Source organism: Meleagris gallopavo, chromosome 9, assembly GCF_905368555.1.
Source record: "Meleagris gallopavo chromosome 9, MGAL_WU_HG_1.1, whole genome shotgun sequence".
NCBI lineage: Eukaryota > Metazoa > Chordata > Aves > Galliformes > Phasianidae > Meleagris > Meleagris gallopavo.
Genome location: NC_139412.1, coordinates 7,550,384 through 7,568,488, shown reverse-complemented (window position 1 = coordinate 7,568,488; position 18,105 = coordinate 7,550,384). Strand labels below are relative to the sequence as shown.

Sequence of the window (18,105 nt, the reverse complement as noted above, 5' to 3'; positions counted from 1 at the left end):
TGACTGTGCAACTAATCTGTTTTTGACCCCTTCTGAATAACCTTGTATAAAGTAAGGACCTGTCAAAAATTGATTTAAAATCAGTTATTTCTCCCCAGGGAGCCTCATGCACTAAGTCTCTTAGAGGATATTAATCAGTTTCATGATCTGTAAAGGTCCAGCCTTGTTATCTATTGACTTTGGACTAACTGGGTGTTCTTTAAGGCCTACGTCACGTCCTTTTTTGTTAGAAAAAGAGGCAAAGGAGAACAATGAGATAATCACACAGCACTTCTGCTAAAGTCTGTTTATCTATGTCAAATTTCATCCAGTGATTGAGCCTTCCAACTCTGCATTTTTTGATTATACCCTTTTTGACACTGCACAGTTCTATCTTCTCCTGTCTGCAAAATTAAAATACTCTCTTGACTTAAAAGAAAAGAAGTTTCCATTTTCCTCTCACCTGCACTGATTTAGCATGTCATGAGGGTATTTTTTCTCATATTTGGAGAAAGGCTGAATGACCAAAGATGAAGCAAAAGCCATTAATTCTTAAAGGCCATTCACCTTCTGGCAATTCCATCATTTATTGCTCTTCTTTACTCTTCTCTGACCTCACTTTTGTACTGCTTCCTCTCTTGCTTTTCCATCTCTTGCTTTTCATTGTTTTTTCTCCTTATTATTGTTTTTTTATTAAAAGGATTCATACAAAAGTTCTGGCTTCTGCATAACGTGAAACTATATTTTATGCAGAACAAAATGATAGAAATTATATTAAGTAATAGAGCCCTTTAACTACGTACAGAAATTGAATTTTCTATCAGTGCTATTGGTGAAAATGATATTATCTTGTTTGAACTACAGAAAGGAAGTCAGCAGCTTACAGCCTGACACCTACTTAAACATGACTCATCAGCCTCTCTTTCATGGACATTTGATTTTGTGTATCCAAAAATTAGCTGCATTTCCCACAGCAAGCCCAGAACTGCCCACTAAAGCTGCCAAGTGCAATATGGGTTACAAAGAGAGCTGGTTGTCTAGATTGTGACTAAATAGTTTCTGACATGGGACAAAGGCTGGCAGTGGAGTGCCCACACAAGCTATTTGTATTCTGTACTGTGCATCCCCAACAACCACTATACTAGTGTAACAGTGCCACTGATTAGCTTCAGATTTTCATTTATGCTTAGTCAGAATTATGTATTTGTGCTTTTTTTTCCTTGCCATTGGCCTGTCTCTATTAACATTAACTTGGAATCGTCAATAATTTACTTTACGCTTTATGAGATGAAAAATACTCCAAAAATCTCTTCCTCCCTTCTCTATCAGGCAATTAAAACACTTGTTTAGACAATCCATAGAAGCTAGTTTTTATTCTCAAGCAAAATGAAAGGCCTATTAAAGAAAATTAGATTTTTTAAAAATGGAATTCCATTTAACAATTTCTTCTAGTCATTTAATATCAGGCATTTCAAGTGTTCTACTTGATAGGTAGATTTATTTTAATATCCAGTAATGATTAACGATCACTGATGGGCACTATTGTCAATTTTAAATAATGTTATTAACATTAAATTGACACTTTCAACCAATAACTCCTTACAAGTATTTAGCTCCATAAACACTTCCAAGAACTTTTTAGATGTTCAGTAATTTTTTTTCCAATATGAAATATACTTACAAGCAAAATTTTTAATAGTTTTTAAATCTCTTCATTACCTACTTGGTACTACAAGCTTACAAATTCAGACTTCTTACAAGCTGCAATATTCAACTTAACAAATACTGTATCTGATAGGCAGCGTACATATAAAGCTACCACAGCTGAAAAATACCTCATTTGTTCAATGTGCCAAGTGAAAAAGAAGATTTAGAAAACCATTATCTAATTGTTACTGCTTAATTATTAAAATTACATTATTAAGACTTTTTTGCCCCCAACAATAAAACACATTGAAACATTGATACCTACATCGCTTATGACTCTATTGGTTTTCAGTAAAACACTTGGCATTTTTTTCTGCTATTAAAGAGTAAATTCTGAAACAAGAGGGACTATTAATTACTCATTCATTTTATATCAAAACATGCACTTAACACAATTTTTTTGTGTGTGTGGAAAAGCAAAAACTGGCAGACAAATAACTCATAAGTGACACTAATGAGAAATGGGAGATGGAGTGGAAAGGTTTTAAATGTGTCCCATTATTTAGCAGGATAATTAAGAGCACAGCTCTAGCATGGCATTTTATTACAGAAATAGGTAAGATCCCATCTCACTGCAAACAGGTGTTGTAATGAAGCAAAGCGAGATCATTTTTTATGAGGTTCTTCTGGTCCAAAGAAGATTGCAGATTTATTTTAAGCTACTTTAATTTAGAAGTAAGTACACAGATCTTGGGAAACAACAGGGACAGTAAAATATGATATGTAAAACCATTTCCAAAACTGTTGATTCAAGTTCTCCCCAGAGAAAAAGAAAACATGTTTTCTCTCACACCTTATAAATATTGTTTGCTTTCTCACAAATAATGTTTGGCTAAGCAACTGTTATCAAACTAAACTCATTATACGCAAAAGACATTACAGCCTTAATGTAAATGAACCTCCATGACAGATTCTTTACAAGAAAAATAAGGTTTCTGATATTTCAATTCATCATGAAGCTTTAAACCTCCATAAATATTGCCAGTGAAATTTTGTTACAGACCTCGCACAGTTTTACAGTTTTGTCATTAACATTTGCTGTCAAGCACTGCAAAATACATTATGATCAACAGAAGATCTTTAAATTGAGTGATGCAATATTTACAATGGTGTAATTGTAAGAAACATCTAGGCTAATACTTGCTGTTTGGAAATTTGAATATCATATACATAACGTAGAGGGGAGAAAATTGTACTACTTGATTACCTTTATCACAAGCTCTTTTATGTATCACTGCAAACAAACAAACAAAACTTATAGTGAAACTGTGGGGCTGCTTTTTTTGGAGTGCAGGTCTTTTCAGTTTAAGGTTAAAATACATTAGTATACTAAAAAAAACCTGTAACTCCTGTCTTTCAAATACAATACCTGGGAGAAAGTAATCCATGAAAATGACAGAACACACAGGAAATCCTTGGCAAGCTCGTATAGAAGCACTCATGCTGATACCCAAAAAGCTGTACTGTGGGACAACATGACTTGCATCATAAAGGTTAAACTTTCAGAAATGTCTGTAAAATGTGGAGGTACACTATAACCTGTGGAAGTGTAAGAAGTGGATTTTGACTGTGTTACTACCTATTTTTTTTTTTTTTTTAGGTGAGGAAAACACACACAAAACCACAACCAAAAAAGATGGCTTTTTCAACAGGTTATACAGCAGAAAACACACAAATAGAAGATATCACATGAGACAGGCCAAGAAATAGATTACACAGACTTTCACTACAGCACTGACCTGGTAATAGACACATCGAGCCACAAGATGGGATGTGTCATCCTCTAGTTCAGCACCCATATGATCTTGGTGTGAGGACAGCAGATTGTGGTTTTTGCAGTGTGGTAACGAACTTTCCCTGGAAAAGTAATACTACTGAGACTGTGCATTTCATTTCTGAAACAATCATTTGGATATTTTGTGTAATTGCATACCTAAGAGCTTCAGTTATCTGCAAATAGAACTTTGAAATTTATTTTCACAATAAAACAGAAAACTAAAGAACCATTTCCCAAATACTTCTAGGGAGACTAGAGTGCAGCAAAATGCTTTTGAAAGTAGATAAAGTAATTTTGTTCTAATTTTGAACAAATATTAATGTAACAATATGATAGGGCCTATTTGTGCACTTACTAGAAGCTTTCAGAAGCTTTTGGTGGCATCAGTGTTTTCAAACCATTGTAAGAAAGCAGAACCCATATATATTATCAGGTTTTTTTTTGTTTATTTTCTCATTTTCACCCCTCTTGATTTCTAGGGTCAATAACTACTGATGGACAAAATAAGGAAAACTGTATAGAGCAGCAACAGCAGCTAATAACTATAGAAATGGCTGGAATATCATCAAACCCCAGAAAACTTTCTGAACCTGGGAAACACAAATTCAGAAGCTCATGATAGCTTCCTCTTTTTCTATTTCACTTTATTCACTGGAGTTTGAGATTCGTTACACTAAAAATCTAAGGAAGTGAGGTGTTGAGATGAAAAAAGGAGGGAGATACAGAACGAAAGAACTGTGGAAATTGGAATTTAAAGCATAACTAATATAATTTGGCTGATTTTGCTGCAAACCTACTGGAAAGAAAAAAAAGAGAGTAAAGTTCTACAATATTTAAAAAACAGCTTCCTGAGATGGTCCTGATTTTCTATCAAGCTCATAATACTTGAAAGAGCTTGAAATTAATTGTCTAAGGTGATTAGACAAGAAGTGATGATGATGCATGCTATGTGATAACCTGCAGCTTCTTTTACTTCTTACTTAATAGGGGAATCGGTAGCTCTACTACAAAGGAAGCAGAGATGGAGGAGAAAAAAAACTTCAGTGTATGCATTGCATTGAGCAGCACTGCACTGAACACTTGCCTCTTCATCATGCATTTCAAACAAAGGTATGATAGCATTTTTGGCCATTTCCTTATCTTGTGCAGTGTGAGAATTTCTGTCTCTTATTTACCAATGCTTTACAGGAAACACTGCAGAGACTTGAATATTTTAGACTTTGAGTGCACATTAAGACTTTTCATCCCAATTTAGGGCAATGATTTCACTAAGTAGGAAGTACTGTAACAGTAATTTTTAACTTGTTTTACATTTTATGCCTCTATTCCAGACTTCTACTACATGTTTTTCCAAGACTAGCAGCTGTTATTATGCTGAAGTGACTCTGAGAAGTTTTAAAAACTTATTTCATTTTCTACCCAAACCTTTTGTTGTGAGCAGCCAGGTGCTGGCAGCAGCAGCAGGACTGGCTCTCTGAGGAGAAAGGCCCAGCCTACCACAGCCACTTCCACAGCTGAGCCATCAGCAGAGCTGCTGTGCGAATGTTCCAGAAAAGACTAAATGCTGGAGAGCGGGACAAAGGAAAAGCAGAAACAAGTCTGCTAACACTGAGGCCAGAGGAAAATGGAATGGGGAGGAGGAGAGCACTGAGTGCTAAGAGCAGAGGCAGCCTAGCAGCCCATGGAGCCTGTTTTGGACACTATGGGCATGGGTAAGTGATCCTCCTACATTTACCTTGGCCTATCAGCTTTTATTTATTTATTTTTTCCCCACTGATTTCATGAGGAGGGGAACAGAGAGGAGTGTTGTCAGCTGGCCAAAGTCAATGCAACCACACCTGCCTTGTTCACCTCCTCACAAACTGTTTCATCTTGATACATTCACTTCACCTTTTAAAGCCACAACCTTGTATTTCAGCCAGCAGTTCCCCGTGAGTCTTGTTTTCAGTTCTTCAATGCAGACCCTAGCACTGTAAGGACAATCTTTTACCTGTTGGAGCTGAGAGAAAAATCAGTTTCAAAGGTCTCAGCTCCACTTTGTAACTCATTAAATATGTAGGTTGTTCCAAAAGCAATGCTTGTGATTTGTTTCAATGGAAGCTACAACAGACACGTTATTATACGCGTTAGGAATCTAGCATCCTCTGCCACTTTAAAAGCTTGAAATGATAGTGGCTGAGAAGAAATTTCTCTTTGTTTGTAGTTAATGTTTTGGTTCACACTTTACTACACTCTCTTGCTATCCATTAAACCTGCTGTGAGCTATAGAGAAAGTATCAAATTTTGTCTGTGGAGATTATAATAGTCTAAAATTTTCAAGTTATTAAATTACTTCATATTTTGTGCAGTCATTTATTCTTAACATAATAGTTAGCAGTAATGACTTTTTACTAATAAACATATAATTATGGCAAAAAGTATGCTAATTAGCTTTGATAGTACAGTAGATTTGCTGGAAGGTATTAACCATTTAAAGCTTTAGAACTGATTGGCAATTTCTGCCATCCATTCTTTCTTGTGAAGCGTGCTGAGTTTAAAATAAAAGTGTACTGATTTTTCTAATCTTTCTATAGGGAACAAAAAATATTAGGGTTCTGAATTAGTCAAATATATGTAAATTACTTGAATTGCTAATGTAAATTGCACTTAAATATTTTAGCAATTAAAAAAATAACATTTACTTATTGATGGTTTGCGTTATATAATTTTTCTATAATAATGTCAAAACATATTAAATTGCAATTGATGTCATGATAGTTGTAACTCAAAATACAAAAATGTTTGAAAAAGGTATTACAAAATTATACATTATACATTACATAAAAGTGACACAAGGACAAAAACAATAATGGCTCTATTATTCAGCTGTATATATAACTATTTCTTTTTTTATAAAAAAAATACCCCAGACTCACCAGGAAATCAAACAGCCAAAATTGACTCCCACCAGCTGCTCACAGTTACTTAAGGCCCTACCCATTAGGAGGCTTCTCTCAGCTGTGGCTCATTTATTTTTCTCCACATACTCCTTCCATATCAATGACATAATTCCAGTTGATTTATACGCTGAGGTGACACACTTCATCAGGTTAGATTAATTCACCAACTCCTGTGCACTATTATAGGCAGTTTTTGGCTCCATACTTATGGAGATAGTTGGACAGTTAAGGTTAGCATTTGACATGACAAAGATTAATTTTTTTATACTTAAACACACATTTCATTCAGTGGTCACATGTAAAGAAAGAGAACATAGGCCCAGTCATAAAATTGTAGTTTTACAAATGCATAACAAAACCAGAATATTTTTGGTTGAAGTTTAATGAGAGTTTGCAGTTCTAGCCTTCGTCAATAGGAAGGGATAAGGAGAGGAGAAATGTTTTCTTATGTTCTCTCTGACATTTACAACTACAAAGAAGTCATACAGTTTTCAGGAGTCTCTGGGTTAGTAAGTTTGTTTTTATATTATATTATGTAGTATATACATCTAGAGTTTTTGTGATTCGCCTCAATTGCTTTCAAAGCTCATTTTCCAGCTAATCCATGTTTCTTTACTGTATGGCACTGTTTCACTCTTGTCCAGCATGTTCAGTATTTCTTCACATTGCTAGAGGTGGTAAGAGATTTACTTGGAATTGCTGTTTTTCTCTATATAGAATTGACAGCACTTCTTGCATTCTAACTCTTTGATTAACAAGGAAGGTTTCAGCATCACTCCTTTCAATTATCCATTATAAATGGAGTATGAGCAAGTAAGTAGCAATCTTTGAAATACTTACTAGTCAGACCAGAATCTTTACTCCTCTGTGCACTGTTACTTTTTTTTTTTTTCTCCTTGGCCATCACACAGCACCTCAGAGTATGTATCTCATTACAGATTTTACTGTATTTCACAGAAAATAGGGCTCAAAAGAAAGCTAACAAGCAGAATAGAATTGCTCTATGTGATGAGGAACTGAGAAAGAATTACCATAATTTCTGTGAATTTCATCACTGAACTAGAAGAAACTGAAGAATTTTTAAGAAGAAAGTATAGCTAGAATTATTTTTAAACGCTATATATTTTTTGTTTGTTTGTTTTCATCATTTGAGTAAGATAGAGTGTTTTGGAAGATGGGGTTTTCTATGATCTGTTGGGAATAGTCTCATGCAAAGCTGCCTAGGGCTTTGTGAGGTATATAAATAGGGTGACAAGTTACAGCTAAATTTAAGAGAGAAGATGTCAACTTAAGCTTAATGCTTTAAATCTTGTTACTTACACAATTCTTATGTGATACATCTACAGATGAGATCAATGGAAATTGAAGTTCCTTCATTATAGAAGAGAAATTGCTGTTGGTATATCATTTTTCATTAAAATCTGGTGTGTATCCTTCCCAAGTGTTTTGCCAGAAAATTTATATGACACTCCAGTTGAGCTATGATTACTGTTATTTTTTTATACACAAGGATTTGTGCTGGGAATAAAAAAGAGAAGTTAATGCACTCCTATAACTGTTTTTCCATATCTCTATCCATATCCAGTATTTAATAATTACAATTACTTAAAGCACAAAAAAAGGACAATTTGAGGTTATTGTTAAAATGTAGATGATTCAACCTGAACTCTTTCACGAAGATTGTCTACATATGATGGAAGATCAGTGTACAAGAAAGTTACATTGTAAATAGATTTTTCATATACAAGCCTATGTAAATAGAATTTCTACAGCACCGAAGTCTAATTGCTTCTCCCATTTCTAACAATCTGGTACATATCAACTATATTTTTACATGTGATAAAGAACATGATTATAAGTATGCCTGGTGCTCTGCATACAAATATTTTTACAAATAAAAGTCTATGAGTATAAAGCGTTCATTGCGTGACAGCACAAGATTCTTCTCAGCATTCGCTAAATGAATTTTCTCACCTTCTCTGTTCCTAAAATAAACTGCTCTTCACACCTACTACACACTTTTCACTTTTCCTAAATAGTTTCACACACTGCCTATGCTTACTGTCTTTGTTTGCTAGCCTGTAAGTCCTTTTCTCACTGTGTCCAGCCACCGTGATGACTGCTGATTCATTTGATAAAACCTTACTCGTCATTTACTGGTATTTCTCCAAGTAGGATGCACTACCTAACCTTGCCGTTTTTAATCCCCCATTTAGTTGATCTTGTTTCCAACATTTGTTGCCACTAGAACTCTGAACCTACCCAATTTGCATTTTCATATGATCATAAATGCCTAACAGCTCGAACCTGCTTACCTTGCACTTTTTCTATGTTTACTCTTATCTGCAGTATCTCATTAACAGCACAGACCACAAGAATTCAGCAATAAAAACAGACTGTTCATATAAAGTAGCTATAATAATGGCACTCTGTCTTTGATTAACACATCTTTTCAAGGTGTCAAAGTAATACTTATCCATAAACTTCTGGTTCCTCGAGTTGCTTCAATGTGACTGAACTCTGATCCTTATTGTGTCAATTTGTCCACATTTCTCTGTATCATGGGTTTGATTACTGCAGACATAAGGTTTGATGCTGAAGAATTCAGGAGCAATTAGTGTGCTGCAAGCTTAGATATTGGGAAGCGTTTCAAAAAAAAGAATTGCAGGCCACACTATTTATCAACTTACCAACATTAAGATATAAATTGAAATCAAGTCCAGCTCGTATTTATTGTTGTTTTCATTGTTACAAATACAAGATCTTCACAACTGGCTTGCAGATAGCTACTAACTGTCTTGGACCATTATCTTTTGTTTCCCTTACATTATTCAGCAATTTTTATATTTTAATGTGGCACAGAGAGTGACTTTTAACCGGGTCTCTAGCAATTAACTATTAGATAGATATGTGTAATATACTCAGCTTGAGTGAAGTTTTAGCTAAAAATAATAATAATAGTAATAATAAGTACTAAAATAATGATAAGTCAGGAAGTAGACAATGAAGCTTGAAAAGAAGACAAAAGGAAGTAAAAACTTTCTTAGCTAAATTTTGTTACAAAGATGATATAAAATATAACTAAACTCTGAAACAATTTCACCTATGGCTTGGCCCAGTTTCTAGACGAGTGCTGTGAAAAAAAGAGCATTTAAACTAGCCTATCTAAAATCTATTTCTATTAAATTACTGTACATGTTTTAATCAAACAATATCTAAAATTTCTTCTAGAAAACAGAAGATTTTCATAATTGTTCATCATCATCTTCACTGTATCCACTTTTTTAATTGCTAGGAAGACAAATTATTATATTAAAAACTTTTAGCAATTACTTTAATATTCTTCAAAGCTTTTCCCTCCTTTTTTTGGTGCAGACCCCCACGAAATGTTAAGATTCAGAGATCTTGCCACTAGAACCTTCAATTACAGATAAACTAGCTATCTTTAACCTCTTCCCTGTTATCCAAGATTCTCCTTAAATCATGAGACCTGTAGAGTATGGGACCACTCTTTGCACAGAAAATGCATATTTGAGCTCGTCCTTAAATACCAATTCTCCAGTGTTTCTGTGAGATTTTGAAGTATGGGGAAAAGAGTCCTGAAAAACAAACAAAAAACCTGGGCACAATAGTTGAGTGCTGGCATTGTGGCAGAATATCTTGCTCTCTGTTTCCAAAGATTTCATTTACGTTCCTTTAGCCTAAGTAAGTATAAAAATACTCTTTCACATACATGTAAATTTAGAATAGCTTTTTCCTCACTTGACATTTATCAACATTAAATTTCAACTATCATTTCCCTTGTCAGTTGTTTTGTTTAAATGTCTTGTTGAAAATTTCTCCTTCAGCCAGTTGAAGGTTTGCATGTCATTCACTACATGCAATGACAGATTTAAAGTCAGTAATTTTGCAAATTACTTTTAGATGCAACATGAAGTAAAAATTTTACATTAAAAAAAAATATATATGTTTATTCTTCAACCATTTGTGTGTTTAACATCCACAAATAGCACAAAATTCTGCAGCTCTTTGTGACTGGTCTTAGCATTCGTAGTATCATCAAAAATCTTGTGTTTTTTCAGTATTTACATTTTTTTTTACAAGTGATGATTAGAGTATGGGCCCAATACAGGCTCTCCCCATGGAATCTTATGGTCACTACCTCCACAAAGGATACTGAAAATTTCCCACTTCTTACCTTCCAAATATTTATTCTCCGTGACAAAATAAAATAATAATAATAATAATAATAATTAATACTATCTTGCAGCAGCTCACCTTCTTTAGAAACATTTGCTTATCAAGTAACTTTCAGAAATCCAAGCAAATTAATTCAATAGCACCTCCGTTTCCTGTAACACCTTGACACTTGCAATTGCATAAAAAGTACTTTACCAATTATTTTTGATTTAGTTTGTCCAAAACCAGATGTCATTGAATGTAGTGACAAACTTCATCATCACACATGACCTGTGAAAAAATTAGAGATGTAAATAAATAAACAAATCCAGTTTTTAATTTTATTTATTTATTTTTGTCTTACATTACACGAGCTTTACAAACAAAAAGAAGGGAAGTTATTTTTTATTTTTATTTTTTTATATTTCTGATCTTTATATCTAAACATCTGTTTTGAAATTTCTTTTCACTTTGAATTCTCCAGGTTAGCAAAATATCTGTCAACACATTTCCTTGAATAAAAACCAAAGACCTGATATTTCAGACTTGGTTATTTAGAAGTATAAGCTATTTTTGGTAAAAACATTACCCTGAATTTCAAAGGGAATAATCCATTCATATCTGAAAAACATAAAATGTTGAAGCCAAATTGAATTTTTCAAACTATTTCTGAGTTTTAATATTCATCTTATTAAGTCTCACTTTCAATTTCAATAAATCTATTTTTTTTATAATTAAAAGCAGTAGCGTTAATGGAAACTAATTTGAATTTCTAAAAATAACTGTTTCTATGAAATGACTATCAATCAATCAATCCCTTTGAGATAAGAGCCCTATTTTGTCCTGATAGCATTACTGGTTTTATGGTATTCTCAGCTGAATTAGTTTGTTTCCTGCAAAAATGGACTTCCTTAAAATGCTGCTATGCCAGTATAGAAAAGTGTTTTAAACCAATATGTTCAGTGTATTCATGTGTTCAAAACAAAGCATGTTTAAGTAGTTTTTATTTGCACTGCATTTTATTCATAAGCATATATACACGAAGGCACAACCCCCCTAATAGAATGGAACCTTAATAACTGAAGTTTGAGTATAATGTTCAAATGAACAGTGGACTCTCTACCTACTGGAGCACATTACTGAATTTGCCTTTCCTGTTACATATTCTTGAATATAGGAAGGTTGCATCCATTTTACTTAGACAGCAATTATTAATTTCCACAGAAGTACTGATCACGGCTGACCAACACTGGAAGACTTAGATAAGCAATCCTCAGAATGAACTTAACCAGGCATAAAAATCTTGCAGAATGTACTGTGTGTATTAGACAGCCACCTCCTATTATTCAGGGAACTGAAAGAGCATTTGCCAGGGCTTCAGCTGTCCAGCTCTGACTGTAGGCTGTTTGTAACAGCTATTGTTGTAAGTATAACCGATAAATATTCCAATCCAAAAATGCTATGGCAAATAAAGGCAAAAAGAAAATAGAGGAGATCTTCCTTTCAGACTTCTTTTGGACCTGGATATCAACTGACAGCTAGGAGTTACTGGCATTCAAACTGTCGTCTTCATTTTACTGTTTAAGTTTCAGAAGAGGAGGACAGAGTTTGACTGAGTCTTGTGCAGAAGTGACTGACCTCAAGTTATGGCTTTACACCAACAGGCAGCTAAGTGCCATGCCACTGCATTCACACTCCCTCTGTTCAGCAGGACAGGGTTGACGGTCATGGGGGGGAAAATGAGATGGAGGAGGAAAAAAAATAACTTGCATGGCTTAATATGAGAACAGTTTAAGGAAGGAAAAACAAAAAACAAAGCGAGCAGCCATCACTGTACAATGATAAGCCACATCTTAGGAAACGGCCTCAGTATGCATTCCTCAGGCAGACAAATTTGCCAAGTGATGGTGGAAATCAGGGAGATCTGATTATCTGCCATGATAGAAGAAGGTAGTTTTGCTTTTAGACTTTTACCTTATTCAATTCAACTTTTGGACATGCATTTTGATGATTTTAGATAAATGTTGATCAGATTTCTCAGAAGTATGAAAAAAAGTTCACATAATCACGATAAAGAATAATAGGACAAAATGAATGCTTTAAATTAATACTGGAGTCTGAATGGTTGTTACAGTTTCTTGGTACTGGAGTTACTTGACTCTATCTTTAAGTGTATGCTAACTGCATATTTATACAGACAAGTCTAGTATGTTTCAAATACACAATATTTATTCTAATCAACTTCAACAACCGTACATTATTAAAGAGGTCCAGAATTAAACCAAGCTAATTTCCTCAAAGCATCTTTTCCAAACAAAATATGGCTAAAATGAATATTTGGCTTTGGGCTTTACATTTGGAAGACTGCCAGATTCAGTAAAAAAGATTTCAGAATTTTCCATTTCATTTCCTTACATCTAAACAGCATTTAAGGCTAGCTTCAAAAAAAGGCATGTAATTTTGAGGGGAAGTAATTTACTTTTATTTTTAATTTTGTTAAATAAAGGGCATACTTATTATTTAGGATTTTCAAGTACTCTTTAGGGTCATTCAATATCTTAATTACAAGACAGGTTTGCTGATGAGAACAGATATGTTTGGTGTGAAAAAAAAAAAAAAAAAAAAGTTGTTTGTGACATGTAACAATTGAAATGGAATAAAACCCAGAGCAACTCAGCCCAATGAAAACAACACTTCACGCCTTATCACTAACTAGGTGCTGCAAAAACACAAAACACAAGAGGCCATCTTCAAGATCACAACCTAAGTGCCTTGGAATCTCTGGAAAGACTGAGGTAATCAAGCCTCTAATTTATAATTATAGATATTTGTACAGAAAGACTCTCTTCTTGCTGAGAAATTTTCATTTGATTTGGAGCAAATTTGTCTTTTATTACTTAGAGGTTGAATGCTTCATTATATTCCTAATTTCTCCCTTGATCTTGAAAAGCATACAACATTCCTCTCCCAATACACTGCTGCTCTGCACCTCTTCTGTTCTCTGCATGTAGAGCAAACTAGATGCTCCAGAGATATCAGTCCATAACAATTCACAGAATCTACACAGATTAAAAGCCAAATGAAGACCATAAATAATGCATGAAAGATTAAGTGCTATCTACCCTATTCTTGGGTGTGTGTATTTTGTGAAATCTGTTTCTGCATCTTGCATACAAATGTAAATTAGCCAGTTTTGGAAGATAAATTGGGATGTATTCGTGATAGCATCTCTAAAAGCAGTACAGTGCTCAAACTTGTTATAATGAGACTTTGTTAGAGGAAAAAGAAAAGAATAAAAAATAAATGTTGGTCCCTGGTAGTTAGATTTATTAGGATTGCTTCTTTTCCTAACACTGAGGGCTAAACAACTCATGTTGTTTTTTACATAATACTAGCAATATTTTAATAATAGTAACACAAATTTACTCATTAGGCAATAGATAATTCTGGTTATATAGTAATCAGGTATTATCAAATGTTAATATCAGATAACAGCCACGCAAATTTCAGCACGGCAGTAATATTAGCTATTGTTGTCATGTACAGAATATAGTTTGGTTTATTCCGGCTCCGTGCTGCCAGTGAAAAAATATGTCAGCTTTTGTTTTAAAGAAAAAAGCATCATAAATAATTTTATATCTGATGCTACAGTCAACATTTGTGAAAGGACAGAATCCAAAAGTTTTATTACTAAAGCAAACAAGTTTACTAAAAGTGTAGAACAAAAAATGACTTCTTGGTGGTGCTTACCTTAATTATTATCTGTCAGGAAAACTGTCTTCTCACTTTCTCTCACTGTCTTTTCCTAAAGACACTATCAATGAAAAATAGCAAAGAAAGTGAAGAGAAATTTGTCTTCATTTTATGTACACCATGTACTGGTTGTTTGGTGATACTCTAAAAGATATTGTATAACAGCACTCAACTTTGAGTAACCTCCAGAGGACTTCACTGACTATATTCTTCTTGTTAAATTCTCGTGTGTTTGTAAAATAACTAGTGTACAGGTCAGCTCTCTTGTGCATTTTTGCTCAAATATTTTCCTCAGGAAATGCACTGCTGCTAAAGACAACAAATTAAACATGAGACACAAAGTCAGAAAGTGCAGAACTCATTCTTAATAAAGGTAGTTTACATGCTACTTGATGGGTTTCTGCTGGCTAAAGCTATGGAAGGGTCTATTTTAATTCAGCTTGTATGGAATTAATTCATTTGACAGGGTTTGAGTGTGATTTCAGAGTAGAGCAGGGAAATGGCAGATTGTCTCTTTTAAACACATAAAGTTACTCACAGTAGGTAAGAGACAAGGTAAATGAGCTTCATTCATCTATCTCCATTCCCTTCTCTGGATTTCAAATCCTCCCCCAACTCTTTTTTTTTTTTTTTTCTTTGTATTAAGTATTTAGGATCCAGTAGTAATATGCAGAGCCAAGCCTAATAATTCTAATAAAAATCAGAACACAAGATCCTTCCTGATTACTAGGATACTACAAAGGGTCATTTCCTCTTCTGTAATAAGTCGCTTTCCTGTGGAGAATTTTTTTTTTTTTATATATAATCAAAGTAGTTGATTGGAAAACCACTAGTAAATACGCATTTCTCATGGCCAACATCTGAGATATTTCTTCCTTGTCCTCTCACTACTAATAATGCCATGTACTTCAACAAAGCTGAAATGAGACCATTTCCAGGAGATAATTAGCTGCCCTACATTATTTTTGAAAGATCATTAGAGACCTTTAATATCCTCAAGAACAAAAATGCAGTAGCTTCTCTCTAAGGAAAAACGACACTGTTCCCAAATACAGTTTGTAGCTGTAGAAATGTAATCTACACTTATTTATTAGAAGCTAGATGCATACAATATTGGGCTCTGCATTTACAGATTTTCATGACCAAGCAGATCTGTGCACCTAACTACCATTAGTACAGATTCCAGATTGTTTACCCACTTCAGATTTAAATAGGAATATGAGCTATAACTGAATAAATTGAATTTATTCTATAAAGCATTAAAAAATTAAGAAAGTCGCCTGGTAGCTCTTCTCAGAGAACAAAAACATAGTTAGAAAGTATTATTTTTTGGCTTCAGAGAAATCTCTTACTATAAGAGAAAAGGCTATATAACAAATACAGATAACTAGAAGATTTAGGGACTCACTGGACTCTCATCTTTCAGAGACCATGATTTCTTGGTAAAAATACCATTCTTCTTGCTTGCAGGGAAAAAAAATAAATCTTTCTTTCTTCTGTCTTAAATAAGGTAGTGAGAGAAACAGATGGGGAAAGGAAAAAAAAAAAAAAAAAGATCTATTAAAGGGAGAAATTCTGTCCTCTATAAAAGTCAGAAGGAATCAATGGAATAATCCAAGACACTAGGGAGGAAGAGGAAAACCAAAGGGAAAGTTGTCCTGTAGGGATTCATATGACACAGTGGTAAGAGTAGAATTATAGAGAAGAGGACATGACACACTCCATTCTTTGGGGACAATAGGCACACCAGGGTATTTAATGTGCTTCTGTTCTAACCTGCTTCTGAAGTGGAGTGTTTTGTTTATGTGCAATAGAAATAGAGAAATATCAGACTGCTATATTTATTATGCAAGTTTCTAAAGAAAGTTGCTGTTGATTCTAAATGACTTTTTCAGTTTTCATTGACTGTGTAAATAGAGTCAAGATTTGATTACAAAGGAAAGTGTTAATTCAGCACTCCATCTGTAACTCACTGTCCACACAGAAAATGTAACTGGAATTTACTTTACCTCTTTGGAAGAAGTAGTCTAACAAATTCAGAATAAAACCTTGAATTGAGAAAAGGTGGCTTAACAAGCAATATTAAATCCTATCTATATGCTTCTAAAACAGACTTTGTTTATGAGCTTGAGATGAACATTTGTAATGTTTCTAACTTTAATGAATTATCAAATAAGCTTGTAAGAGATTGGAGCGGGAAAGGGAGAGATTGAACGTGGTGAGGGAGAGAAGGAAAAAGGATGGGGAGAGAAAAAATAAGGAGCTTTTCAATTGCATTCATATTTTTAGCTGCTATAACTATTCAGAATGACAGTTGTAGAAAGAAGTATTACTTTTCTGAAAATTTCTCATAACTGTTGATGAAGGTGAAAGCCTGAATATCAACACTGTCCTCTGTGAGGAAGGAAAAAGGGTGTTTATGTTTTTCAATTTGTAGTAGTTTCACATCAGTATTTTAGTACTGTAGATCTGTAATATTTAAAAGGGTCCACATGTGTTATTATGCTAGGGTGTGTTGAGTAATTCCAAACAAAGATGTGTGTAAACATTAGACAGTTGTCTAATTGAAAAAGAAAAAACATTACTTTATATGCTACAGAAAAATAACAGCAATATTAAAGGTTGTGACAAAATCCTAATCTGCTCTATCAGAAATGTTTTGACAAATTCTGAGTTTTCTGCTACAGACAATATCCTGTTTATTTGATCCTAGGCATAGTATGATACAATGAAAGGGATTCTGAACCCTGCACTTCTCCAAGCACTAGGAATCCTGTCAATACAGCAGTAAATTAGAATGTGTTCAAAGAGGAGTAGAATGTTTGTAGCTATAAGGAGAATTTTAGCATGCACACAGGACAAACATGGTAAGAGCTTACTGGAGGCAACATCTTGCTGTTACTGATATAGAAAATGAAAGATGAGGGAACAGGTGAAAAAAAAATACCAGATTAATGAACCTACCTGTATTTACCAAGGGAAAAAATGCACTCAGGCCCTTCCAAAAGAGCAGTAAAAACTCCAAAAGTGGAATAAGTACAGTGTAAAGCCAGTACAAATACACTATAGCACAAAGCACTGAAACCTACTTCACTTGCCCAAAAGCTAGTTCAGACTTCAAGTTTTCATTTATTTATTTTTTTAAAGAAGTTTGCTTTGTTGTTCTTACTATTTAAAAACAAAGTTAGGGCTTTTGGAAGAAAGAAATTATCAAGTAGAATGTAGAAGCAGCAAATCCTAAAGTCACTACTGTGATTTATTTCATTCTGTTTCAGCAATCCTGGTAGAGAGGGAATTGAAACAGTGGTATCTGTGAGGAATGTGGTGGTGCACTGTGAAAGGATGTGAAATGAAACTGAGCAATAGTTATTGAAGCCACTCAGTGTGGGCAGATGCTGAGGGTGCTCTCAAAGAAATTCTCAAAAATGAAAGAGTAATACAGATAATAATTAGTCAAAATAGAGCCAGAAATTGGAAGTAGGTGTATTATATTCATAAGAGCCATATAATGTAAAATGAAAAACAATGCAAGTTTAAATATCAAATAACAATGAATTTCTAGCACCTCATTCTTTCATTTTGGGACAACTATGTATTTATTCACCTTTGCATTTCTCCTTGGAATTACTAACTTAGAGAAATCAGTGCAAAAATATATATATATATATAAGGCAATGAAAATCTATCAGTTTAGATGTAGATTCAATCTAGAACAAAATGTTCTTTCTGAAAAAAAAGCAATCTTCTTCAGTGTCTTCTACTGGGGAAAGT

At 33.9% G+C, this 18,105-nt stretch overlaps 1 long non-coding RNA gene across 5 annotated transcripts in view; it reads right to left on the bottom strand.

The window, feature by feature from the left end:
- Positions 1-18,105, bottom strand: part of LOC104912170 (uncharacterized) — a 163,250-nt gene that overhangs the window by 120,823 nt on the left and 24,322 nt on the right. For all 5 annotated transcript variants that reach the window (XR_014885022.1, XR_014885023.1, XR_014885024.1 and 2 more), the window contains exons 2-4: positions 10,798-10,872; positions 7,723-7,920; positions 3,426-3,543 (exon numbers count right to left, since the gene is read on the bottom strand). This is a non-coding gene — a long non-coding RNA (uncharacterized LOC104912170). The remainder of the gene's footprint in view (positions 1-3,425; positions 3,544-7,722; positions 7,921-10,797; positions 10,873-18,105) is intronic.